Below are 27,348 nucleotides of genomic sequence, written 5' to 3' on the forward strand. Positions count from 1 at the left end.
CCTCTGCCCAGACATCAGATAAGCATGCACCAACACGTGTTTACTCCCTCTGTCCCCACAGGCCATCGCCACCATCATCAGACAATGCCAACATCAACTTCTCCAGTGCTAGGATGAGGACAGGTGCTCTGTGGCACAGTAAGTTGTGCATTTGTAAAAGTTATATTCTCTCGCTGCAGCATGTGTGTGCGGTTTGCTTGCATCGGCGCTCCATGACTGCGTGGTTCCTTGCAACTCCCTATTGCGTTTGCCTCACGCCCCCCTTCTGCAGCCTCCTGCACCCATGTGCCCCCTTTGCTCCTCCTCATTGACTGCCTTGTTTTGCATTGTATTGCTGTGTGTTCTGCTGCATTCTTCCTTCTTCTAGGTTGGTTTACATTTGTCAACTGCTTTGTTCTTTTGTATATTATGCTGTATTCTGCTGTGCTCCACCCTCCTCTAGGTTCTCTTTTTAATGTCCGCTCTGTTCCTGATGCCCTGGTAACCTGATTTGCTTACCGGACTGCCTTGTTTTCATCCTGCTCTTCCATCTAAGTTCTTGTACACTTAGTCAATTGTCCACTATTGCCTTGTCCCTTCTGTCTCGTCTGCTTACAGCCCTCCTTGTATCATCCCCTAATGTCTCCCCCCCACCTTCCCCTCCACCCCTCTTCCTCTCTCTCTCTTCCCCCACCTACTCTATGGTGCTCTCTGATTCTCCTATCTTTTCAAACTGCTTCTCTATCGTCTATCCTGCTCTCCTCACTAAGTCTGGTTGGAAGAAGTTCAAAAAGGATATCTTGGTATCCAACCCAGGCCTCCCTATCGCTGACACCTATACCAGTGCTTCCTCCAGACAGACCCTCACCGACATCCTCTTTGTTGTTCCCTCCCCAGACCTATGTACTCTTCATATGGTATCAGTGTTCTGTCCTTTCTCTTCTTCTCCTTCTCACCCCCTTCCACTCCTCTAAGGTCATCATTAATGTTTAGCTGAATGGCACCGTCTTGTCCCAAGGCCTACAGCAAACCTTCTCCTCTTTGAAAGATGCTTCCCGTGCCTCATCAATTTCCTTTCTTCTCCTGCTGTCCCTTCTCTCCCTTCTTCGGCTTCCTTGCCTCCCCCCTCTGCAAACTCCCTGGCTACCTTGCTCTCTCCTTCTTCCTCTTCTGCCCCTATCGGGCTCCTTCTACATCTCTGGAGGGCATACCTCTGATTTGTACCCCTCCCCGGAAGTCTTTCAGGGTTGGCAACCTTCTCCACATTGTGACTCTCAACTCTCGCTCAGCTGTCAAACACTCCTCTGACATCTGCTGCCTCCTGGAAGTAATTGATCTCTATGTCCACGGTCTCACGAGTCATGGTTCACGGCCAGCTCTGTCAGGAGCTTTGACACTCTCCTCCCTGATGGCTACAAGATCCTCTCCGCACCCAGATCCAAACGTTCCGGAGGGGATGTAGCCTTGATATTCCCAGAGTGGATTCCCGCCTCTGTCATTCCCATGCAGGCTTACTCCTCTTTCAAATCCCTTGTCTGCAGGCTCTCTTTCTCTCCTGGACGCTCTCTTACCATGGCTAATATCTATCGGCCACCTGGTCAGATCATCTCCTTCCTCCCTGAGTGGGCAGATGTCTCCTCATCCCTCCTGACCTCGACCGAATCCACGTGATTTTCCTGCGACAGAAATCACTGCATACAAAAAGTCAGCATGGAAAATGTACGCACTAACAAAATTGTTCGTACATGTCCCATGCGGACATCCATTAAAAAAACACCACATCCATACAAACACACACCCATCCCCCTACTTACCTTTCTTTCTATCCGATGCACTGTGTCCCTGCTACGCTCGTTCCCTTTCACTTCCATGATCGAGAACTGGCGCTGCAGGGTCTTTTTCGTTTCCTTTTTTTTTTTTTTTACTTTTTGTCGGTAAGCTGCAGGGGTGTCCCCCGCAAGCCCCGCTCTTTTTACTTTTTTTTTTCTTTTTGTCAGATAGCTGAGGGGATGTCCCCCGCAAACCCCGCTCACCATACTGTATAGTATGGTGAGCGGGGTATGCGGGGGACACCCCCGCAGTCTTTTTTTACCTTACCTACCTAAAATGCATACCACCAAAGGGTCAAACTTTTGGTGTTCGAACCTTTGGTGGTATGCATTTTCAGACTTTTTGTATAGGTCGTAACTTTCAGTGCAGTCATTTTGTCCGAAAGTGCCTCGACCACTCAACTCCTCCTTCTTGGAGATTTTAACATCCACTTATGCTTCCTGTCCCTCTGTACTCTTTTGCGACCTCTGTGACTCTCTCTCTCTTTCTATTCTCCCCTCTGGCCCAACTCACTCTGCAGGGCACACTCTGGATGTTCTGATCTCCTCTGACCTCCCTCTCTCTACCCCCTCACCACTCCTCTCTCCTCGAGTGATCAAGTTCTCCTTTCCTCCCATCTCTCCCTCTCTACCCCTTAGGCCAAGTCAACTCCAGCACTGCCCCTACCTTGTTGGTCATCCGGCCCATGAAGCATTTGTCATTTAAGGTTTTTGGCGCCACATTCTCTCCTCCTCTGGCTGACTCACATCCTGACACAGCTCTTTCCATGCTCCATTCTTCTATCTCTCATACTCTTGATGTTCATACAAATGCAATGAGGATCTGCTTGAAGCCAAAAGCCAAGTGCAACTCCTAGTATGACTCTGACCTTGTCACCCTTAAATGCAAGTGCAGGGTGGCTGAGAGGAAATGGCTAGCTTTGTTCAAATCCTCTGACAAACAGGCTTGTTGCTTGCTCCAAAGGCAATACTGGCTCGTTGTCCACACTAAGAGAGCCCACATCCAAGCCTGCATCTCTGCAGCATCTAAAAACTTGGCCGAACTCTTTAAAATCTGCAAGAAGCTAGCCAATTCTGCTGCAGTCTCTACCTCTCCTGTCCCCTGGCTTCTCATTTCATCTCTAAAACCCAGGACACCATGTCCACCCTCTCATCCCCCTCCCTCTACTCCCTCCTCTACCTCCAGCTCCCCTGTGGCCACCTCTCCTCCCTCTTTCTCTTCCTTTTCTATGTTCGCCCATGACAAGGTTTCTAGACATGTCCGATCTATGAACGTCTTGTCAAAACGTGTTCTTCCAAAACCATCAAGGACCACATTGACACCCTCGCTCCTGCCCTGGTGGACTTCTGCAACCACTCCTTCGCCACTGGAGCCTTCCTTTCCGCCCTGAATCACTCTCTTGTGCACCCTCTTCCTAAGAAACCGTCAGCCGACTCCTCCTGCCCGGTTAACTATCGCCCAATCTCCATTAATCCTTTCATGGGCAAACTCCTGAAAAAGTTGTCCCAGCTTAATCTTCACACTGAATCTGCTGGTTTTCTCCATGACCATCATTATGGCTTCAGAGCATCCAAAAGCACAGAAACTGCTCTCCTGAACATCCATGAAAACCTGCTCTCTAACCTTAATTCTAATCGCCCCTCTGTCCTCATCTTACTCAATCTCTCTTCTTCCTTTGACATGGTCAACCATGTCATCCTGCTCAATCGTCACCATGATGACCTGGGTATCACCGATCAGGCCCTGTCTTGGCTGACCTCGTTCCTATCTCATCAAGCCTCCCAGGTCCAACTTGGGTCCTTCCTTTCCTTTCTCTCACTCTCTACCTTTGGTGTTCCCCATGGGTCTTAGCTCTCTCCCTGGCTGTTCAACCAATACCTGGCACCTCTCGCCCACCGCATTGCCACTCTCTGGTCCAACTTTCAGTGCTAGGCAGATGACACTCAGCTAATTTTCAGGCTCCCCTCTGCCACCTCTTCTCCTTCTCTCATCTCTGACTGTCTGTCTACTATCTAGGAGTGGTGTGCTGCCAACGATCTCTGCCTTCATGCCAGTAAGACAGAGATTCTCCTCATCGGCACACCTGCACCCTCCTTTCCTGTCACTCTCTGGCCGTTCTCCCTTGCTCCTCTTCCTGCTCCCATCTGTGAGGCTAAGAATCTCTGGGTCATCTTCTCTTCCACACTCTCCTTTTCTCTTCTTGCATTTCTGATGTCTCTAAGATGTCAAACTACTACTGCACCTCCTGAGAGGTATTCTTCCTTTCCTCTCCTTCCTCCAGAAGCTCACTGCCTCTAGAGCTCCGGTTCTCTCTAGGGTGGACTACTGCAATAGCCTCTTTCTAAATCTGCCTGCTTCTTCTCTCTGCCCTCTACAACTCATCCAGAACAGGACTGCAAGACTTGCCCTGGCCTCAAGCCCATAGATAGTATCCTCCAGCACTGAAATCTCTGCATTGACTCTCAGTGGCTGCAAGGATTAAGTTCAAGACCCTCTGAATTGTCCACAAGGCCTTCTGGGGCCTGGGTCCTCAATACCTCAACTCTCTCTTTGTAAATACCTTCCTACTCGAGCACTTTGCTCCTCCACCTCCAAATCCCTCAGGGTCAGTTGCTTCTCCAAGCAACAAATTGGTGGTAGATCTCTTTCTTGGGCTGGGGCCTCCATCTGGAACAGCCTCCCTGCCTCTCTGAAACTCGAAGAGAACCATCTCCACTACCGGAAGCAACTCAAGACCTTCCTCTTTACTTCTACCTTCTCTCTTCCTCTCCCCTGCTGATTTCCTGTCTGATAATGCTCTGGTCCCCTGGCTACCCTCTGATTTTGGGCACATGTCCCTACCCGCCCAGTTGCACACCCGCACTGCCTCCCTGCAACCCTTGCACTTGGGTCTGTATCTGTAACCCTACAGTCCCCCTGCCTGCACTTTTGGACACCTGCTGTCTGCACTTACCATTGCACCTGCCACCTGCTGGCCGCACTTCTTGTTATTGTTTTTATCCCATGTACAGCACTGCCTCTTCCCTTTCCCCAGGCACTTTCCCCTCCCCCATACCTTGTACCAGCGCGATCTCAATGTCACTTGGCCTAGTAAGATTGTTGTCTGTGTCCTCCCTGTGTTCCCCCTTCCTTGCCTCATCACGCCTTGAAACACTTGTGTATAGGTGTGTTAGAAATGCCATATCATATCATTTAAAAATATATATTTTTTATTATTACATTGTTTTTTGGGGGGCCTTAAACATTTCTATGGAATAATTAAGTTAAAAAAAACATGAAAAAAAACATTACAAAAAGCTATTTGAACCCATGGCCAAATAGAAGAAAGTTAATTAAAAAAAATATATATTTTTATTACATTGTTTTTTGGGGGCCTTGAATATTCCCTATGAAATATTTAAGTATAAATACATCTGAAAAATAACATTACAAAAAGCTATTAGAACCCACGGCCGGTGCTAGGGTAAGTGCAGACAGCAGGTGTCCAAAAGTGCAGGTAGGGGGACTGTAAAGTTACAAATACATCTATATATCTGAACAATTGAACCGTGGTAGTTAGGCTGAATTACCAATTTACTCCTATACTTTTTATCAAAAATATTTTATTCTCTACAATTAATATTCAAACAATGTAAAAAAACAAACTACCATCAGGGTATCATTACTTTCATCTGAAAAACCCTTCCACCTCTCATCCATATTCACACCAACACATTTTCACTTACACACTAACAATAGTTGTGAAAGGGAAAACAATAAATCATACAGTCTTCCCCATCACTAAACACACCCGATTTCCCAATTTTGTTGTACTCAAAAACGTCCACTGATACTTCATATAGACTCCCTTCATCTACATATGTTTTGGTCGGTCTTTGGCCATCCACTGTGGCCTGATACTAAGTCGAACTTTTTCAGGACAAACGTCAGGGGTGATCATATCTTTATGTGTCGATGGAAGGTATAATTACCCTTCTTACGGTGTCTCACTCCCTACAATAAATAAATATTCAGACAGTTAATACGAATTACAATGAATGCAAATTAAATTAAGCAATCAGTTCCATAAAAATTGGCCTTCTTCAGCCCGTACATAGATATTTTAAATAATCACATTATTTCCTAAAATCAATAACACACCAATTTACATATAACAAGCTGAGCATATGAATCACATAGCACCTTGAAGTGTCTCTTGTGCGAGATGGAATTACCAATAAAGATCTCAGACCAAAGGGAAAAAAGTTCTTTAAAAAATATAATTTGTAAAATTATTATATTGTTGTTTGGGACTTAAATATTCCTTGTGGAATATTTAAGTTTAGAAAAAATGAAAAAAATATCAAGTCATGCTTATTTATAGTAAGCTATTCTTTTCACTAACAAACTATTAAACGAAAAAGGACGGTATTTGAAGGAAAACATAATTTTCACTTTGGCCACTATAGGGCGGTGAATCACTGTTAATGCACAACTTTCTAAGCTGAAGAAAGCAAAGGGCACGTTTGCGTGCTATAATGAAACTGCAAGCTATACCGGTTTTTATAGCCCACAAATTGACCAATGGGAAAGGGTAATTCACCCGCCCAGGGTTCTAATAAACCGTCTCCATTCTCAATGATCAAATTATGTGCTGTTACTCAGGCATACCTAACCACATTCATCAACAATGTATCATTCCATGTGCGTGCAGTCTTTCTTGTTCTGGAACAGGCTTGAGTTAATCCCCTTCTAAAAAGCCATTTTTAGACCATTTCATCTGCTCTACTCTTATGCCTGTCACAATTGACCATTTCACCCTGAAATGAATGAACAAGGGCACATGCAACAATATGTAGGCATGTATTAAAGAACACAAACTGTTAGGGAGGGTGGACTGCCACGCACCTTATGGCTGCATAAGCAGATCACTTTGTGATTGAAGCCCCAAATTGATAAAATGTACGCAGTAACAAGGTGGAAGATTATGGAAAACAGGATGAGCTTGATATGCAATGCCGAGGAGTGCTTAGCCGCATGGAGAATTGAGCCGAGCAGAGAGCGCACCAGCCCGCCGACGAACAATTGGATTGGCGCACTGCCGGAAAAACAATGGTAAAGCCGCTGCAGAACAAGCCCTCGGGGGAAATACCAGAGGACTCAGCAGGCAAGAATATGACTCGGAGGAAGCAGCAGTGTGGTGTGGGGGATTGGCACCTGATGAAGACTGGCATCAGGAGTGGTGGTGCAGAGGTGAGGGGGCTTATCAACAACCATTGCCTGAGAGCAGAGGGCTAAAAACCATCAACAAAAACATATATATGCCACAAAAGAATACAAATACATGCTACAGGTACGGTGCAAGAAATTAAATACTAGACTGGGAAACCTATTATACTACACCAGGCCAATATGGTGGCCATATTGGAAGTATTAACCAAAGTATTGATAGACTAAGCTTATAGAAAACATAGCTCCCCCTCCGGTTGAACAACAAACTGTGCTGTCCTGCTTTACCCATTACAAGGAGAATTCACTGTGCCAAAAAGTATGGTGACAAAGAACTGTTCACAGACAAAAAGAAAGGGGAAAACAAAGACAGGTTAGCACAGTAAGCCCAAACACAGCCCCCTCCCCCAAAGCCTTGGGTAACAAAGATCGTTGGAAGAGGTTTCATTACCCCAAAACCACCCCTGGGGAAACAAAAGAACACACAACCCTGTAGAAACACCTGGACATACCATCAAAGAACACACACACAAAGATATGCTCTCCAATTAAAACTCAGGTAACTTTTGTACCCAGAAGAGTAGCAAAAGATAGCATGCAAACACCACTACACCTCTTGAAAGATAGAATATCCCTGGAGCCAAAGCACGCCCTATCATAAGATGCTTAAAAAGCATTCCAAAGTGTTGATTGGCCCTATCTATTTGACATCATGAGTAGATTTCAATTAGGTCAGGAATTCACAAACATGGTGATCCTCTACAAATTCCTGAAAGTCAAAATACTTACCAATGGAATGGCCACTCGCTCCCCCCACCCCACTATTCCTCAGAGATCTAAAGCCACTGGCATGTGCAGTTTGGGAGCACCAAGATATAAATGGCATGGACACACCAGAGGGCCACATAAAGACATTCCTTTATGCTGATGACATTCTGCTAATTCTTCGCAACCCATGCATATATCTCACAAACACCATCACAGTAATTAAGGAATTCCCATCCAATTTGGGCTATAAAATAAGTTGGTTAAATGTGAAGCACTCCCACTGTCCCCATGCCCCAACAATAATGAAGTAATGCAGTTTGGATTTAAATGGAAACCCAACAACCTTCAATATTTGGGCATCATGCTGAACTCAAGATTAGCACGCCTGATAGAAGACAATCATGATCACAATTGGGAGAGCTTCAAATGAGATCTAGGCAAATGGTATGTCCTAATATTATTCATTTGGGTTCAAATCCAATGCTTAAAAATTATGGTAATACCAAAGATAATATATCTTTTCAACATGATACCCCTCAGCTCAGCTCCTAAACCTGAAAGAATATAAACATATCACAACAGCACACTCTGTACACTTAACACCTTTCATGGCAGGGTCCCGGAATACATTAGATGGACATTCTCCACTACGCACTCGGGAAAGACCCACACCACTAAAACAGCATCAAATGTTCATCACCTGTTACTCTCTTCACCCGCTGGTGTATATTACCCCATTCCCTGAAGGTAGTCGATGTTTAATTCTCCCCTCCACTACCTATCACTGACTCTATACTCCCCTTAACTGACCAATTCTCCTCTAAATCTCCAACTACTGAACATCACACTCTTACAACCCCCACTGATGGCTGCCACATGGCTATGTTTGAGTACTTTTGTTGTTTTTATATTTGCTCCAGCAGACATAACATGCCAATCTAATGGTCACATTTATACAATCTATAAAATCTCACCCTACAAGTCAAGGCAAGGAACAGACAATGAAGTATAAAAACATTCTAAATGTATTTAAAAGATTTACCGTGGAGACAGCTACAATCTGTTTACAAAACAAATACTTACACCAAATGGAATATAACCTGCATCCAATTTTAATAAGGCTGAATGCCTTTGAATAATATGATAATCTAAAAGGCAGTAATTGTTCTACTTAGCATTGGTTTCTTTATAAACAACACACATTAAATAGAAACATTTCACATACTGCAAGAATGGGTAAGATTTTCTCCATCAAGACAAGTATGGCACTGGAGAAAGTGAATGGAAACATAACAATCAAGATACTTTTACACTCAACCTACCCCTTTATGCAGGCGATAGATAGTGAATGTGTAGAGGCCACTTGACATATAGATAATGGCCAGCTAGCATGTGATTATGTACATGGAAGGATAACTTTTTTGTACTGGCTCGTGCAAGTTTGAATTCCTCCCGATTCTTCACTCATCCATGATAGTGGACTACCAAGACTCTTGAACCTCCCTTTCCAAGGGTCAGTTTCCCTCCTTCTGCCTATTCTTTCCCCGCATTGACCCATACTCTTCCCTCTGCCTATTGCTATTGGTCTCTCTGGTTGCTCTCAAATGCTCTCATTTCAGCACCTGCTTCTAACTCATATCTCATTTCCCCCACCTATGTGCCCCTATTACTGCTTGTTGTAAGTAAAATCTGAGTTTGTTTTGAATGTCACATGTGGGTTGTCTCTGTAACTGACATTTTGGGTTGCTTTGTAATTCAAATCTCAGTTGTCTCTGTAACTGTAATCTTGGGAGGGTTTTGAAAGTCAAATGTGGGTTGTCTCCGTTACCGTAATCTTGGGTGTGTTTTGAAAGTCAAATTTGGGTAGTCTCTGTAACTGAAAGTTTGGGTGTGTTTTGTAATTCAAATCTGTGTTGTCTCTGTAACTGTAATCTTGGGTATGTTGTGAAAGTCAAATCTGGATTGTCTCTGTAACTGAAATATTGGGTGTGTTTTTTTAAAGTCAAATTTGGGTTGTCCCTGCAACTGTAATCTTGGGTTTGTTTTGAAAGTCAAATTTGGGTTGTCTCTGTAACTGAAATTTTGAGTTGTTTTGTAATTCAAATTTGAACTGTTCTTCTCATTACCTTGGCCCTCATTTGTACCTGCTAGCCAAGTGACTGCTCCATACCACTGTATACTACTTCTGCCTCCTCTCTCTACTTGCCAATAGTGCTATCTGTTTATCCTATCTACTCCAATTGCTTCTCTATTAACTATCCTTCCCTTCCCACCAAGTCTGGCAAGATGAAATTCAAAAAGGATATCTTGGCCTCGAACCCAGGCCTCCCCATCGCTAATACCTTTTCCAATACTTCTGCCAGACAAACCCTCACTGATATTCTCTTTTTTGTTCCTTCGCCAGATCTATGGACCGCTCATATGATCTCTGTGCTCTCACCGGTCGCCTCCTCTCCCATAAATGGTGGCACACGCTGGGAAGTCCTCATGGCTTTCTTTGACTCCTCCAGACTCATCATTAATGTCTATCTGAATGGAACTGTCATGGTGCAAGGCCCTCAGGTAAATCTCCTTCTCTTTGATAGACGGTTCCCTCGCCTCATCAACTTCCTCTCATCTCCAGATATTCCTCATGCTCCTCCCTTGGCTACCTTGCCCTCCCCCCCTTCCGCCTCTGTACCATCTAAAGCTCCCTCCACACCCCTGCATGGCGTACCCCTGATTTTTACCCATCCCCGGAAGGCCTTAAAGGCTGGCAACTTTCTTCATCTTGCCACTCTCAACTCTCGTTCTGCTGTCAAACACTCCTCTGACATCTGCCACCTCCTTGAAGAACTTGATCTTGATGTCCTTGGTCTTACCGAAATTTTGCTCACAGACAGCTATGTCACAAGTTTTGACACTCTCCTCCCTGATGGCTACAAGATCCTCTCCACCCCAGACCCAACCGGCCTGAAAGTGGTGTAGCCCTGATCTTCCCTGAGTGGTTTTCTGACTCTATCGTCCCCACTCAGTCTTACTCCTGTTTCGAATGCCTTGTCTGCAGGCTATCCCTCTCGCCGCGCCACTCTCTCACTATTGCTACTCTCTAGAGGACCCCTGGCCAAATTATCTCTTTTGTTTCCGAATGGGCAGACGTCTCCTTCTCCCTCCTGACCTCAACCACTCAACTAATCCTTCTTGGTGACCTCAACATACATCTTGACTCTTCAGGTTCCTCTGATGCTCTCTTTCGTGACCTCTGTGATTCACTCTTCCTTTCCATCCTCCCATCGGGCCCTTCTCATTCTGCCGGTCACACACTTGATGTCCTGATTTCCACCGGCCTCCCCCCTCTTCCCCCTGACCACTCCTCTATCATATAGTGATCACTGCCTCCTCTCCCCTCATCTTTCCATCTCCTCACCCCAAGCCAATCCTACCCCAAGACTGCCACCCACCTTTTTGGACATCCAGCCTATGAAGCGTTTGTCAATCGAGGCTTTTGGTGCCACCTTCTCCCCCCTCCTCCTCAGGCTGAGTCAAACCCTGACACAGGCCTGTCCCTGCTCCATTACTCTATCTCTGCTACTCTTGATGTTCTCGCCCCCATCAGGAGGATCTATTTGAAGTCCAAAGCCAAGTTTTATTCCTGGTATTACTCTGACTTGGCTACACTTAATCGTATGTGTAGGGTGGCTGAGAGGAAATGGAGGGCTTCCTGCTCATCCTCATACAAACTGGACTGCAGCCGGCTCCAAAGGAAATACCGTCTCACTGTCCACTCTAGTAAGAGAGGCCACATTCAAGCCCCTGTCTCTGCGGTATCCAACAACTCAGCCAAATGCTTTAAATTCTGAAACGAACTGGCCAACCCTGCTGCAGTCTCCACTCCTCCTCTGGTCTCTCAGGGCCTTTGCAACTCTCTTGCCTCTCACTTTTATTCCAAAACTCAGGATATCTTGTCCTCCCTCTCCTCATACCCCCTTCCTCTCTCCTCTCCTCCCCGGCTCACTGCCCCTTCCTGAGATACCCCCTCCTTCTTTCTCCTCCTTTCCTTTTTTCACCTGGATGTGGTTGCTAGAAAAGTTCGATCTATGAAAGTCTCTTCAAAACAGGTTCATGCCTGTTCCTCTAATACCATTAAGGACCACATTGACACCCTTGCTCCGGCCATGGCCAATTTCTGCAATCATTCCTTTGCCTCTGAATATTTCCCCTCCCCTCTCAAGCACCCCCTTGTGCATCCTCTCCTCAAGAAACATACAGCGGATCCCTCCTGCCCTGCTACCTATCGCCCAATTTCCATTAATCCCTTTCTGGAGAAGCTTCTTGCAATGCTGGCCATCTCGCTGCTTAATCTTCATGCCGACTCTGTTGGCTCTCTCTATGACCACCAATCTTGTTTCAGAGCTGTCAGAAGCACGGAAACTGCTCCTCTGAACATCCGTGAAGACCTGCTCTCCAACCTTGACTCTAACACTCCCTCTGTGCTCATCCTACTTGATCTCTCTTCTGCTTTCGACACAGTCAACCATATCATCCTGCTCAACCGACTCCGTGACAACCTGGGTATCACTGATCAGGCTCTGGCCTGGCTGACCTCTTTGCTTTCTGATCGACCCTCCCAGGTTCAACTTGGGTCCTTCCTCTCCTCTATCTCCATCTCTACATGTGGTGTTCCTCAGGGGTCTAACCTCTCGCCCTGGCTTTTCAACCAGTACCTGGCTACTCTCGCCTACTGCATCTCCATTTTCTGCTCAAGCTTCCAGTGCTATGCTGATGACACCCAAATCATATTGAGGTTTCCCTCCGACGCCTCCTCTCCCTCCCTCATCTCTGATTGCCTTATCAACATTCAAAATTAATGTGCCACCAATGATCTTTGTCTAAATGCCAACAAGATTTAGATTGTCCTCATCGTTAAAACCTCCCCATCCTTTCCCCTCACTCTCTGGCCTGCCTCCCTTGGACCTCCTCCTACCCCTGCCAGTGAGGCTAAGAATCTTGGGGTCATCTTTGACTCCACACTTTCCTTCTCCATACACATCTCTGACGTCTCTAAAAAGTCAAACTTCATACTGCACCTCCTTAGAGGTACTCCACCTTTCCTCTGCTTCACCCAGAAACTCACTGTCTCGCAAGCTCTGGTTCTCTCTAGGTTGTATTATTGCAACAGCCTCTTTCTAAATCTACCTGGCTTCACTCTCCGCCGTTTACAACAAATACAGAACAGAACTGCGAGACTTGTCCTTGGCCTCATGTCCTGGGATCGTATCTCGCCAGCACTGAAATCCCTTCATTGGCTCCCAATGGACACAAAGATTACATTTTAAAACACTCTGTATTGTCTACAAGGCTTTCTGGGGCCTGGGTCCAAAATACTTACAGCTATCCCTCCGTAAATACCTCCCCTCTCGAGCCCTTCGCTCCTCTACTTCGAACTCCATCAGGGTCAGTTGTTTTTTAAAGAAACGAGCTGGTGGTAGATCTCTATCCTCGGTGGGGGCCTCCCTTTGAAACAGCCTCCCGGCCACCTTGAAACTTGAGGAGAACCATCTCCAAATCCGGAAGCACATCAAGACCTTCCTCTTTGCTTCTGCCTTTGCCCACCCCTCCCCTGCTGATCTGTTTTTTTTTCTCTCTCGACACCTACTCCTGGCCACCCTTTGTCCCTTGGGCCGAAGTACCTGCTCACCCTCTTGCACTGCTTCCTGAGCCGCCCCTTGCACTGGGAACAGTATCTGTACCCATACATTCCCCCATTTTTCTTCTGCACGTGTCAAATTTACCCTATCTCAAAAACAACGCACTTGCCTATGCATGTACTTATTTTATTTATTTATCTATTTACTTATTTATTTATTTATGCCTTTATTTGCTTATTTTTTTATTTTTTTATTTACGAGTTATAATCACTGAAGTGATGTAAAATCTCCAAACTTTCTAAAGTGTTACTAAATGAAGTGTAGAAAGTAGGCAAAAGGAAAAAGAAAATCAGTAGTTTCAGCATGCTTCTCTTAAGCGAAGAAAGAACAAAACCGAGCAAAAGCAGAGCAGAGCAGAACAAACGAAACCTCCCCGCCGTACAAGCTTGTGCCAACTTTATCAGTTCTGCAAAGTCTCTGGTGCTTTGTTTTCAAAGATTAAATCCAGGATTCTGGTGGCTGCTATCGTCCACGAAGGTCTGCGACCCCCTATTAAGCAGTCCCACCAGAGAGCTTCGTCAGTCAAGTATGTTTTCTCTAAGTGGTGAAGCAAATAAGGAGTTCTATATGGAGATGTTCCTGGACGTAATAGGAGAAGGTGCCGTAGTGTTTCAATAGTTCGAGTGTCTTTACAGAAGCGGAAGATGTTAGTCGCAGAAAGGCCTCTTAAATGCAGGATCTCATTTGTAGGCAGTAAATTCAGCCTAGCACGAAGAAGAGTAGATCGGGTTTTTCTGCTTGGATGCCTTAAAAGAAAAGGTTGAACTTCGTTTAGTTTTCTGTGTGATGGGGGCAGATGTCTGGTCAATTTGTGCGCAGATGCATTCTCCACCGTATTTATCCAGTCCATTTCATCTAAGCGTGTTTTGGTTTTTGTCAGATTGCCTAGTAGTTCTTCCGTGGAGCTGCCACAGGTTTCCAGCTGTAGTTTGCAAATTGCCTCCCAGTTGGTCAACAGTTTGCTTTTACCTAAATTCATCTCTACTTGTACCATAGATAAAATTGTCGGAGAGGAAGGGTCCTTGATCTTCCGGTAAAGCATAATCGAAGCTCTCATTACTATTGACTCTAAAGACGAGAGTGAAAGTTGCAGTCTAATCAGGAAACAGTGTGGAAGTAGGTAGGTTCAGGACTGAACGCCAAAAAAGACTCTCCAATCTGGCCCACAGGGAGTTAGGGAGAGATGCAATGGTGTCTGTTCCTTAGGTGATTGTTGGGACGACTTTAAACCGGTAGAATTTAAGTAGGGGCATCAGAGAGAAACAGCCATATTTTCTGTCCAAATCTTTAGCCTGTGAGATAAGGTTTTTCATTTTTGCGAAAAGATGTAGTTGCATTGCTGAGTCTTTAGATGTAGAATCGATCAGCACCCCAAGATATTTAAATTCTGACACCTGTTCGACTTTTTTACCAGCCAAAAAACATGAGTTGTTGCATTTTTTTTAACCTTTTTTCAAAGACCATAATCTTTGTTTTTTGCTCGTTCACTTCTAGGTCGTTGGCTTCCGTATATTCAGTTAGTGAGGCCAGCTGGCATTGTAGGTCAATTGGGGTCTGATCAACTAGGTTATCGTGCGTAATATGTCTGATTTGTCATGGAGGTCGACCCAAGGTTCAGATGCCGGTGCTAGGGGAGCTGAAGAAAGCACATCTGGGGAGCTAATTAGTATTGAGTAAAAATTAATCCATGTTGCCTCCGGAATACTGTTTGACATCATTGAGTCTACGGCTTTGGCCCATGGGTTGATCAGTTTCCAGAACTCTCTAGAATTGCTGTTCTTGATTTGCTCCAGTATGGCCTCGGAATCTTTTTGATAAAGTGCTAGGCGATGTGATCGTAGCCAGTTTTTGTAAGATCTTGTTGCCTCAATTGCGTGGATTCTATTGGCAGCCGTGTTGTGTCATGCGGCAATTCTTTTAGCTTTACGGAGCGTATTGTGCTTTGCCACCAGCAGGGCGTTGAAATTGTGTATATGACACGGAGGCTCCGAATTAGGATCATGGGCACCTTTCATTGTCGATCTATAGGGTTCCAAAAGCGGTCTATAGTCTATCTCAATGTGGTTCACACTACTTCCATAAGATACTGTGATATCTCAAATGTTTTCCCAGGTGACCCTTACCCAGTTTCCTTTACCTTCTGGTTCGATTGCTCCCAAATAATGGGAAGTTGGTGGTTTTATTGATGTCCATTTAATAGCCAGAAGATTGTGGTCACTTTGGGTTGACTGTTGGACACTGAATTCAATCAGCCGAGCAAGGAGAAATTCCGAGGCAAAGATGTAGTCAATAGTTGAGTAGGCCAGACCACGCTTCAATGTTGGTAAATTAATAGATTCGGGTAGCGCAGTTGATGTGTTGAAAAGTTGTCTTGAAGTCATTAATTTGAGCCAGTCCATTCCTCGTTGACAGGGTTTGTACTATATGGACTCTGCAGTTTTAGAGAGAACCATGGAGCATTTGATTTTAAGATCTCCACAAATAATGACCTCATAAGCTCCTCGCTCTAAGTATACGGAGTCCAATGTAGTTGTTACTAGATCGAACAGTAGGGCCCTTTGAATTGCCTTAGGGTTCCAATAAATGGACATAACCGGCAGATATGTGTGCGTGAAAAACTCTCTGCCAACCTCTTTATGAAGCCAGGAGATGAGTACCGCCAGGACGAATGGAAACTTCAAGATGATCTTAACTTTTTCTAAGCCGATTCCCATCCAGACTGCGATAATCAATCCTGAAGAGGGCCTGCCTTTGTTTCTCCGTCAATGCCTCTGAGAAAGCAATCTCAAATCAGTCAAGCGTTGGTTTAGTTTTTAGCCACAGCTCTTGTAGGCGCAAAATGTCATATCCCCCTAAGTTGATGTCGCCGGGGGATGTTAAGTGGAGGAACCCTCTTGTGTTCCAGCTCTCCAAATAAAGTAGCTGGGGATCTTCGAACGTGGTAGCATGTAATGGTGGCAATTTGTGTAGACGAGTTGAAAGGGCTTTTGGAAGCCACAACCATGTTTGAGACTTAAGGTCTATTCTGCTGGAAGTCGCCTTGTGTTCCTCCCCTAGTGCTCTGTTAGGTTTTGCGAGGTTTGTAGGGCGAGGTGTTGGATCTTTCCTGTGAGGCGATGACTGAGCGATGTCAGACCTGTGGACTGGCGAGGAGCCTGAATATGGCTTTTCTCTTGGTCTGGAATCAAGCTTTTGTGAGGCTGTTTGTATGGACTCCATGTCCCAGTCCTTCAATACAGCGCACTAATTTCTATTTGATTTGAGCCGTGTTAGTTCGAATCCTTGTTTATGGAATACATCCGTTGCCATTGTCAGCAGAGTGACCACTCTGTCCAATGTTGTGCTTTTGTTTATTTGCTTATTGCACTTTTAAAAAAAAAAATGTATTACTTGTGTATAATCAACTTGTGATTTTTACAAGGCTGAATTTGAACATTGTAGGTACTTTGTGATAGTGTGAGTAGAAGTTGCTTGTATTTCTATTTGCATTTAGCACCTTGCCGTGCTTTAATTTTCATGTGCACTTATTTTGCCAAGTGCGATAGTCAGAAGTTTTGCCGTTGCGTTGGTCCATTTAGAATTTTCACCAGACAATAGTCTGTTCCACCAGACATCCTCTTCCAGAACTGACGCGGGCATCCCAAGAGGCGAGAGATAGGCAGTTCTTTCTTGGTTTAGTATTTTGGAATGCAGTAATAGATGCCTCAGGTTTTCTGGTTCTTCTGGAGTCGAGGATAGTCTGCATTCTTTCGATGCGGAATGCAATCTAATGCAGAGAATTTCTCGCGTGGGTAATAGATTCAGGCGTGCTCTCAAAAAGATCCTCATAAGGCTTTTATCAGGGAATTTGGAGCAGTATAACAAAGGAACTTTCAATTTGTTATAAACAGGTGGTAGATGAGCGGTCAGTTTGTTTGTTTGAGCTTTGTCGATCGTACTGATCCAGTCCATGAGTTCTATTTTGTGTTTTATTCTCAGAGGATTTCTTACTAGGTCATCTTCGGTGCAGACTATTTCTTCGAGCTTTGCTTTTTGTCTCAGGGACCATTTTTTCAGGATGGTAGTGAGGCCAGTTGTTAGTTCTGCGGCTATAAATTTATATATTGGCAGTGTATCTGGGAGAAGAATTTTCCTTAGAATTTGCATAGAATTCTGTTCAACAGATGATAATAGAGACAATAGCCCCAGATCGCGCCTGATATTTGCAATTGCAGCTGAATTTGGTAGGCCCAAGACTGATCACCACAGTAGACCTTCCAATTTTGCCCAGATTGAATTCGGCATGGATAGGGTCGCCTTATTTATTTATTTATTTATGTTCTTATTTTTTATATTGTTCTCTTTGTGCTGCACTCTCCACTCCTTCCCCTTCCTCTCACTTTCTCCCTTTTCCCTTTTGCATGCACTTGTGTGTTCTTAATGTCACTGGCCCTAGTAAGATCATTGTTTTTATTCTCCGTTGTTCCCCTCCCTTTGCTTGGTCGTGCTCTGAAACACTTTTGTATTGAGTGCGATATAAATAAAATATATCATATAATATCACAGTACATTATCTCACAAATCTATATGTTGTGTTCTGAACATACACATATCCGCTGTTTTCTGAATCTGTGGGACAGCTCTCTATATGCATGTGGCTTTCATTAAACATGGATGTGTTTTTTCATTTATCAGTGTGTGTGTTATATTTCAAGTTATACTTAACTTTACAAAAACAATTCCACCTTATAGTGCCACCAAAATAAGTTATGATTTTAGGTTTTCAATACAAAGTCAATTAGAGCTGTAAGAACAATATCTCAATTGGTATTTGATTTAAATGAGGAAAAAAGAACATTGGGATATTAGCATCTGTGTCGCTTTTTTCAAATTTCACCTCCCCACCTTCTCAGTCCATTTATATTCCCAGACACTATCCTAATCAAATTGGGCAATTTGGGGATTGAAGTGGGTTTAATTTTACAGGTGTCATTTCTGGTTTTAGGAGAACCAGCAGAGACCCTAGTCAACCAAGCATCATTACTATAGAAATCCCTCAATTCGGATGGCTCCCTTGGAAATCAATCCCCAAGTGCTTAATGGTCTTCATTCTATGACCTGTTCTTGCCTTTTTTTTTTCTTCAATGGACAGGTCTGCCCTTCTGCTCTCCAATCTCCAGTTTGTTGCATTTCTTAAAGTTCCCCTCCTAATATCCCATATTCAACCTCTATCCTATGTATATCAAAATACATGCTATTCTAGCTCCACCTATGCCTTATGACAGAGGTTTGGTTTACCAGTCCCAAGGGTGGGAGGGAAACCAATCATGTTAAAGAGATGCAATTTTATTTTCCATAACCTTTTACACATATCTGCTACCTTTATATAATGTATATTTTCTGATTCAGCAAGTCAGGCTGACATTTAGAGACTTTGAATGATTACATTCTGATACTTTTTGAGGGTTTAGGCATGCTGTAACTATGTGCCAACCTGTGGCTCAAGTGGGCCACTGTATGTTTTTGTGTGTAGCTTTGTCTTTTTCAGAGACACTGGGGTAACACCGTAATGGCATATTAAAGGAGATCTATGTATCTCATTTCAGATCCCTAGGCGAACAGGAGCCTGCTCAAACAAATACACTCTGAGCTGACAAAGATGCAGACTCAAGTGAGTACAGAAGTCAAACAAGTGCAGATTAGAACCATCTAAGTAGAAGGAGTTTGGAGTGGGACAAAGCACATATTTTTGCGCCTGTTCCCACACAAACTCCATGTCTGATATACTAAAGAAAATTAGTAGAGTGGTAATAAAGATATGTCTCTTTACAGGTCTCTGAAAAAGACGAAGCTGCACACAAGAACATACAGTGGCCCAATTGAGCCACAGGTTGGCACATAGTAACAGCTGATGGACACAACAGAGTTTTTCTTTTGATATTAGAAAAGTGTGGATTAACAAGAATTAATTAATTTACAAATGCTAAATTGTGATTTCTATTGTATAGAAAATATTGAATCCAAATAATCTTTACCTGAAGAAGGGCAACATTAGGCCCACAAGGCGTAGTAAAAGATAGGTACACAATACAGCAACCTTTCAGATTATTTGGTACAAAAAGTGGAGAAGGGGTGTTTGACCCAAGAGTATGAATTTATCTGTGAAAGTAAACAGAAGAAGAAATATTGTTTGGTGTTTCTAATCTTTTTCCTTTGCTTTTGAAATCTCAGAAAATATACATGAAATGTTTACATAAGGTGACATTACCTTACTGTGTGTTTAAGGTACAAATTGTGTTATGAAGATTATTGTTTATTTCTGCAAACCTGTATAGTATGAGAAACCAACATAAATGCATTATTGAGTAAAGTGGAATACTTATTTGTCCTATTGACATTTATAACGTGTGAGTTATTGTGTGTGCCCTTGGTTGTATCTTGTTTTTTCAAGGTTCCTACTTTTTACACAATTAATTTTTAGATGGCCATAGATCATAGTAGGTCTTTGTACTTACCACATCCCTTTCAAGATTCCTTGGGGCATAGGCAAAATCATGTTGGACGTGCTTTTGTAGGTTTTCTACATATTCATGGGTGGTAGAGGCATATATCAATGTCCGATCCTTCTGTATGTTATTGCAAGACCATTTTCCCAACGGTCATGAGTTCAGAAGGAGACATTTTGGTTGTAGAAGTAGGTTTAGATCTCAGAGCCATAAGGACTAGTGGTACCCATATGGCCTAATTAGGCCCAGAATCCACCAAAAACATCTCTATAACTCCTACAATCATTTTGATATATCAATCCACTTCCAGCTGAATGCCGGGTGGTAGGCAATATGGAGCTTTCTCATAATTCAGAAAATGTCCCACATTTGAGTCATTACTTCACTGGTGAAGTGACTACTTCGGTTGGACTCAATCTTTTGACGGAAGACAATAGACTGATTTGTGGAAGAGACATGTAACGTCAACATATATTTATTGCCATCTGAAGAACGGCCACTGGACCAAAAGAATTATTTTGACTTTTCAATGGGAGAAGTCGGCTGGAACTGAACACATACTAGACACCCCTTTAAATAAATGTTCAGGTCTTGACCCATGTGTGGCCAATACGTGGCCTTTGAATTGATGCAATACATACAAAATACATGGTTAGAAGCAGGTGCATGCTGGACATCCAAACTGGAAATAAAAAGTTAAGTCATAATTACTGGGTCATGAGAGATGTAATGTCTGATTTTTATATTGCCATTCACATACTACATTGATTCACAATTAATTTGGGTCTAATAAAAACAAAGTCTGGCCCCAAATGGCGGGAAACCAGTTGAAATTTCCATGATCCAGAAAAGGCATTTTTGTAAGTAACATCATGTTCCATGATTCAGTATCATCACAAAAACCTAACCCTACTTGGGAAGGAAATCAAGGGTCAGTCAAATGTTGAAGGTCCCAATAAAACAGGAAATGATCTGGCTGATCAACTTGCCAAAACTGGAGCAACTTGGGGTGAGTACATTAATATGGAACATCTCTTTGGAGAGATACAAGTAACAGAAGGGACTCGATCACAAACCCACAATGAGAATGAGCCTTCTATTCTGAAATGGGGTACAGATGCTCTCACGCAATATTTAATTAGCACACAGAAAGAAGTTCTACTTGTAGGATGATTCTATTAACAGCTAGAAGACCCAGAAAACTTTCCCTTATTTGAACCAGACTGGAAAGGGAAGGAGGATCCTTGAATAGTTACGTTATTTCAAAAGATGCTCAAAATCCAATACAGACTTTTGTTTAGGAAATCCCATTCTGAGTGTGATCAGTGGTTGTTACTGCCCTCATTCCGAAGCGTAATGTTGAATCACACCCATGACGCAGTAACATCTGGTCATCAGTGCTTTTAAAAGATGATGGAAATCTTATTCAATCATTTTTATCAACCATAATTTTGAATGTGTCATCTTTTATGTCTACTAATAGGGTTGAACACTATCTCATCTTCTAGCATCTCACAGGTAACATCCTCGGCTCCATGGGGGCACAGTGCATACACCGTAAAATCCAATCTTGTCAGATATAAATGCTTTCTGGTCAGTTACCATCAGTATTGCCATAGCAATCTTGTGCAATAGGACCAATTATAGGATTGGCTAGATTCATGGAAAATTATTTAGAATCTACAGCCATTTCAATGTTGGTGTCTGGGGATACAATGACGTGTTGGGGATCATTATTATCAACCAAAATTCAGGCCTTGTTGCTGAAGAATATTATTATTTAAGTGAATAAAACTTTCTTCATTAAACAGGGTCTGTCCTTTTCTAATTTGTACTGGTAATGTCTATTTCTTTCTACTTCCTGCTATAGTCACTTCTTCATTGATATGAACTTCAGCAGCATAAGGGAGCAATTGGGCTAACCAAAATTCCTTTTCTGGATCATGGAAGTCCATCTGGTTCCCCCCATTAGGACCAAGCTTTGTTATCAATAAGATCTACAGAAATTGTGAATCTATGTATGTGATTATCCATTGCATGAAGGGAGAATGGGAAAGAGTTCCACGCCTTTGCTGCAGCAACAGAGAACGCTTACTTTAGAAAATAATATGCACTTTCAATGTGAGAACCCAGGGCACTAAGAATGCCTATAAACGTACTTTGATATCTGCCATTCAAGAAACCTTAGGGTTTATGGAGGTGTCTTCCAAAAATGTTACTGCAATTAGGGTAGTATCAGCTGTTATGCATTGTTGAGGCTGTAATCTATGTTTCGGTTTTAGTAATCCTAATTTCCGTGCTTGCCTAATCCAGTGAAGAGAGTTTGCCAAGAAAAGGGATAGAAATCATTATAGGTGTAAAATCAAAATGTTGTGTTCTACGTGACTCCTGCCATTCACTTATTAAACCTCACATCTTTCAAAAGTAGAAAAAGAATGGGCCTCAGCTCCAAAAAAAGTTAATATAAAAATGTATCTTTTGAAACAATATGGAGAAAGAGTATATGACTTCATTCAACTTCACAAACCAGCTGATCTCTAGTATGGAGCGTATGGAGCGAATAGAGATAGAGGACCAGGAACAGGTACATCCATAGACTGCTGTAACCATTGTGAACTAACTTTTGGAATGTGGTGGAAATCAGAAACAAACTCTATGATGAGGCTAGCTGGTTAGGGAACTTGGATGCAGGGGAATGGATGCCCAGTTGCAAAGGCTGAACATAGTAGGATGGTGATTCATAGCAGTGGTCTCGCCACTTTGGATGGGGAGTGAGCAGGTTCCTCCATAGAAATATTGGTCCACAATTGTAAGTCACCTGTTTACCACCAGCACTTTGCGCTATCCCAGAAAGATATTTGTTCGTTTCAGTTATAGTACATGATAATGTTTTAAAATCTGATCATAACATAAGACATAGTATTCGTCATCACGTTTATTCCCAATAGAATAGCCAACACGTGTTTTGACAGATTTGTCTTTTTCAAGGTCTTTTTCAAGGCTGGGCTCTCCAATCAACCCAATCGTATAATTGGTGGATGACACTTTTCTTCCGTTATGTTATTTTAATTGCTGGTCAATCGCCCCAGATTTTTCAAATTACTGAACCCAAATTGTCTCCGGCTCTTCAGCCCGTAGGTGCACTGTTTGGAATCACCAAGGTGGTCTGCAGGCTATAGCATGGGGCTATCTCACTGTGTCTCCAGGATATTGAAATCACATCTGTCTTTACAACAGTTTCTCGTAACATTTCTAAAATTGGAGCCCACCATTGAGGGAAACTAGAAATAATTTCCAAGACCAGACCATCAGGCCTGCGGAATCACACAAAAAGACAACAGAAAAAAGCCTGAATGGGAGATTTGGATGAATTTCGGCAATTCGAAAAGTCTGAATGGCCGAAAAGTTTGGCCAAATCCGCCATTCAGTGCTAAGGGCTCTGGGGGTGTCCCTGCACCCCTGTTCACTATATTGACTGTATGTTCCCTGTATCCCAAAAAGCAACACAAGTAAAAGGGAACAGGCATTGCAGGGACACAGCAAGTCAGCGGCACACAGCAAACTGTGCCGTTACAAGGTAAGTAGGGGATGGGGGTGTGGGTGTGGTGTGGGTGTGGGCGTGGGTGGGGGCAGAGGCCAAGTCGGAAATGTTCAGGGGAGAACAGACCAAAGGTTATTTCGGAAAAAAATAATCTTCAGTCTTTTCTCCCTCGAGCATTTCCGCCACGGGTTTCCAACCCCTATCCCAGTCCTGCTGCTCTCCCTTTTTAAGAGAGGAAATAGTCACAATGATCTCCTCCTGGGATAATGTAATATTATCATTATTACCCTCCTGAACCACACATTGATTCCTCCTAACCTGGTGCTCATAAAAAATCTCTCGAAAGTCAGACGTCCATCTCTTTCCATCTCTTTCGTGTAGTTGAGCCTTTGCTTTGCCCTCTCTCATCTTTCCAGTCTTTAGTGACCAGTTTCAAAAACTGTTTAAAATTATCCGTAACCACTGCACTTGCTAAAATATCCCATTGCTTCTCAATGTAAGTATTTTTTGTTGTTGTTCAGTAGCTTTTTGTAGTCTTTTTTACAAGTAAATAGCTGGCCGGCTGAGTATGCCCTTAACCTAATGTTAATGTTCAAAATAAACATCTTTTTTTTCATTCTACAGTATGCAGCAAACCATTGGGCATATATAGCAAAATATACTGACTTCATAAACAGGGATCCACAGTTGACTAGCAGCCTGTCTCTCATACTGGAAATCCGATACTGATGCTGGCGAAGTAGGCACCCCCATTGATTAATAGCTTCACAAATTAGTGAGGTAATCCCTATTATTTCATCCACCTGTATACAGATTTCCCAAAGCATCTGTACTGTATTTAGGAGAAGAGTGAGCCTTCATATTCATAGTCATAATATCTAGCCAAGGGCCAAGCAGATGCAAATCTACAATACTTGGTATAAAGAGTTAACGAATAATGGAGATCCCCCTTAGGACCAAGATGAGGGCTGTTGTGTATGGAATTAATGGTGTATGTGCACTATTTAACCTTTTTCTTGAAACTACTTCAGAGTTTCCAGGTTAAGCTCAATGTGAAAGAAGGATTCCCAGAGAGTTAATCCTCATCATGAAGTAAAAAAATATAAGTGGTATAATATTTTGGCTCGTGCATGGAGGGGCCATATTAAATTTTGGCTCATTGACCCATCTTAAATCAGCTATTAAAGATATGATTGGCAGCAGGGGTGTTGCCAGGTCTGGAAAAGACCCGGGGCTACGTTGATGTAGGAATTGTCGGGTTTGGGGGCTAGCTAGCCTTTTGGTTGTAGCTCCTGAGATTTTATCTAGGGCTACAACCAAAAGATCAGGGGCTATAGCCCCTTAGCCCCCCCTAGCAACGCCTCTAATTGGCAGTAGAGGTAAGGAATTAGACATGCAAAATATACAGATTTTGCCCTTTTAGGCCACATACGCTGAGCTTCAGAATTTTTCTTTATCACCTGTGAACTTTTACCAAAGGATATCCCCATCTAGTTGTAGGATTGTCTTACAGATATGTTTATATCTACTTCCACTTATCAAACGTTTGACTCAGATAAAAGATTCATCCAAATGTATGTGTGGTCTTGGACATATTGAAAGCTTTTGCTTCTACTTTAAAAAAAAATATAATACATTCAAAACATGTAAAGAAGCAATGCTCTTTGTAATCTACTAAGGTGATCTGGCATATGTTTATAAGTATTGTGTATGACATTTTGTATGCTTTTCACTGTGGAATGTTTGGTTGAATTTTAACCTTTGTATTTGTGAGGAGTTTTGGATTGCAAGTTTGTAAGGGAGCAGTCTGGCTATTTATTGCATATTGTGTAGTTCGTGTTGGTAAATGGAAAAATCAGAATAAAGTTTGCTATGACTAAATATCAGGGTTGCTTGTGACATGGTATCTATGAGAGGTGGCAAATCACACTGTCCTTGAACTTGACTAAGCGCGAAAAACCTTTCATCTTTGATCGACAATTAACAGAGAAAGTGTAAGTTAGTGGATAATTCAGATTTCATTTGTTGAATATGTGCAGTCCTCCCAACCCCCAGGGGCATTCTGCTCAATGTCAAGCTCATTTGGAATGGGCAAACCTCGGTAGGAAGAAAAAATAAATGTTAAATTAGATAAGGGAAGGCGGATTCTCCCTTTTTCTCTGTGTTCCATGTCACTGTTCCCATCTGGACTGCTAGGTCTAGAAACACCTACATTTGGAGGAATATCCTTTTGTTTTGTGGTTGCTCTCAACATTACTGGAGTTTGTTCTTCTTGGGTTGCATGTCCTCATGTGTATGGGTTTCTTTGTTACCCTCTTCTTTGTTCTGTGTTCTTTGTTGAACCGATTTTCACTTCTTTTGGAGGAGACATTACAACCAACTGGGAAAGAAGCAACTCTGCTTTCATCTGCACAGCATTCTCTTCTTTTTCACATTTGGTTACCTGTTTCTCCTCACTAAAGTCCCTCTGGTTTTATTTCAAGTAACAAAGAAAGTTCGCCATCAGCTTTTGCCAATGTTTCAGCAAACTCAGGGTTCTTTTTGTGGGAGGTAAAATAAGGTTCCTCTTAGGCTTGTCAAATATTTCCTGTTGCCTCCCCCTTCCCGCTTCTCCTTGTGTATTTCAAACTTGAACAACTTCCTCTTTTCATTAACCACACTGATCTGTTGAATCCTTCCATCCAGGGTTTCATCGAACATTAGAATAAAGATGTCCCTGTTGCAATCTCATGAATTTACCAATGCCCACTGTCACTGTTGCTCCAGTTGTGAGAATGTCTCTAAACTTTCTGGGATATGTGGTCTCCTTTGTTTATAACTCTATTATTCTCTGGAAGGGTAACTGCCTCTTCTAGGGATTAGTTTTCATAATTATTGAAACTATTGTTTTATATGTAGTTCTATCTACACTTCTAGGATCCTAGGGTGAGGCAGAGGGTAATTTTCCGGGTAATTACTCTTAGAAGGTGGTTTTTGTCCTCTCTTCCTGGAAGCATTCTGATTCAAATTTACCTCTGAGTTTGTTCTAGAGTTCTGCATATTTCTCTCCATGGATCATACATACTTATAGTCTAGGATAGGTTTTGAAGCAAGATGTCAGAGTTTACATAAGACTCTTGTTACGTAGGGTTGGTATTCTGCATGCCAGGTAAATGATTAGTTGGCTGGCTTTGAACAGAACATGGTTTCTCTCTTTTAGGTTATTTAACATCAGCACAATATGCCTTTGCCCCCCCTCCCCTTCTTTGTAAGCCAAATAAGAAGTGCTCTTCACCTCAGCAACCTTAATGGTGGCTGGAGCAGGTGTATGTTTGGGGTTATTTTACTTATGTCTGGGTGCAGTTTGATTCTGTACTTTTTAGACAGTAGTAGCCTGCATGATTACCCACTCAAGTGTTTTTGAGTCATCAAAATACTGCACTAATTGAGTCATTATGTACTTTGAATGGGTTTGGAAAATGTGGATTTAAATTCTCGACTTTCAATATCAACACCTCGAGAAAACTGGGCAAATGCATGCTTGAGTTTGTGAACAAACTCCCTAGGAGATTGATCCCCAACACACATGAAATTGTAGCCTGCCTTGCGGGCTTATTGTGTTTTTCTATAAATTGAATATATATTTCAAAATGGTCACCTTATAAGAGGATCACTTGTAATGATGATGATCTCCCAACCCAGCAAAGGAACTAGAAAAGTCATGAGCGAATGTCCATTTTACAAAGTCCATGTTACTTTGATCGTTCTTCAATCCAAATAATGCCATCATCTGTTTGTATATTTCTACATGTTCCCAAAGAGAATATTTAGCATGCTTATGTTAAGGGACAATAACGTTGTATGTAGCGTT

This window comes from Ambystoma mexicanum, chromosome 7q, assembly GCF_040938575.1.
Source record: "Ambystoma mexicanum isolate Mex_15411 chromosome 7q, UKY_AmexF1_1, whole genome shotgun sequence".
NCBI classification, from domain to species: Eukaryota; Metazoa; Chordata; class Amphibia; order Caudata; family Ambystomatidae; genus Ambystoma; species Ambystoma mexicanum.